A 1,400-nucleotide genomic window follows, 5' to 3' on the forward strand; every position below is an offset into this window, starting at 1 on the left:
TAATTATTACACTCACTTCGTGATTAGTATGCAAATCGTCCATATCAAATTACACATTGATTTGATTTAAACAAATATGATCAGCATTAGGTACATAATAGATATAACATAATATTTGTATTATCGATGTAATGAAAAAGTAAGCCCATCTGAATTGATTCATTTTGTACTCAGAATGTAATACTTATGTGATTTTCAGATGATCAGAAAAATAATCTTCATACAATTTTAAAAAAATGGTTTTCAAAAATCATGTTAATATTGGAATAATATCTCTGTATATCATATAAATCTATATTATATCTGTCAAAATATCCGCGTTAGAAACTTCATATTTTTTTTGAAATATTTAGTGTAGTTGAAGTTGGGCAATGAGCCTACTTGTATAAATTGGCAATAATAGTAAAATACCAACTGCGGAGATAAGCTGAGAAATTACTGTTATTACCGTTATGGTTTTTTTTTTTAAATTTATGTTTGAGTTTTTTCTTTTAAATGCATTCTATTAAGAAGTTTTAAGGATACAAACATTGTTTTTTTGGCCTATTTGATATTTTCAAGGGTTTTTTTTGTTTTTAAAGTAATTTATCAAGTGTCTAGGAAAAATATTTTTACAGTCATTACGAATGGTCTTGTAAATCCAAAAAGAACAATGTAAATCGAAAATAACTAAATAAATGAAAAAAAAATTTTAAGAATAGTACTAATTACGAGTAATAAGTATAACTATCGCCTATATGCAGCATTTTAATTTTTTTTTTTTCAATAATTGTTAGTGAAGCCTTTGGTTACATTTCGTGTTGTTTATTAAAGATAGAAGCTTAATAGTTCGTGATCGAGAATTTAGAACTTTGAATATTAATAATATTATTAAAAAATATATTAATCATTAATCAACTAAATATAATGGGTAGGTGAATAAATGAACTTTTTCATTATAAATTTAATAGAAACATATTTTATTATTGAAATAATAATCTGATATATCATTATCACGAGTTTACAATATTTTCGGTTATTAGTAATATTGTCATGAATTACAACACATTAAATAAAATATGTTCATTACTGTTTAGTCGTAAATTATTTCCATAATAAGTAGGTGTCTAACCTATTAAATGTAGTCCTAGTTTGTAGGTACTCGTAATTCGTTAGTAGGTATATATAAATAATAAACATCATTGTGCTGCCACTGCGTTCAAAATCATATAATTATAATTTTGTTGTAATAACAATAAATAATGTAATCTGATGAGTGATGAGCGAAGTGAAGTGAGTGCCCAAGTAGCCCAATTATATTATAATAATATAATATACTGGGTCCCAGCTGAATCTTGTCTGACTTATCTAATTTTTACAAGTAGGTAGCTGATTACTTGCTTTAATAATTATTCATATAT

This window comes from Acyrthosiphon pisum, chromosome X, assembly GCF_005508785.2.
Source record: "Acyrthosiphon pisum isolate AL4f chromosome X, pea_aphid_22Mar2018_4r6ur, whole genome shotgun sequence".
NCBI classification, from domain to species: domain Eukaryota; kingdom Metazoa; phylum Arthropoda; class Insecta; order Hemiptera; family Aphididae; genus Acyrthosiphon; species Acyrthosiphon pisum.